Source organism: Nannospalax galili, unplaced genomic scaffold, assembly GCF_000622305.1.
Source record: "Nannospalax galili isolate Female #2095 unplaced genomic scaffold, S.galili_v1.0 scaffold41, whole genome shotgun sequence".
NCBI lineage: Eukaryota > Metazoa > Chordata > Mammalia > Rodentia > Spalacidae > Nannospalax > Nannospalax galili.
The window spans coordinates 1,778,413-1,778,668 of NW_008344991.1; positions in this window are offsets into that span (position 1 = coordinate 1,778,413).

The window sequence follows — 256 nt, forward strand, 5'->3', positions numbered from 1 at the left end:
CTCCCAAATTCCTTCTATCAAGCCAAACCAGGTAAAGACACAACCAAAAAAGAAAATTATAGAACCATATCCTTAATGAACATATATGCAAAAAAAATTTTTCAACAAAATACTTGCAAACCACATACAGACGCACATCAAAAAGACCATTCACCATGATCAAGTTGGCTTTATTCCAGAGATGCAGGGATGGTTCAATATACGTAAGTCAATAAACGTCATAAATCACATAAATGGGCTCAATGACAAGAACCAC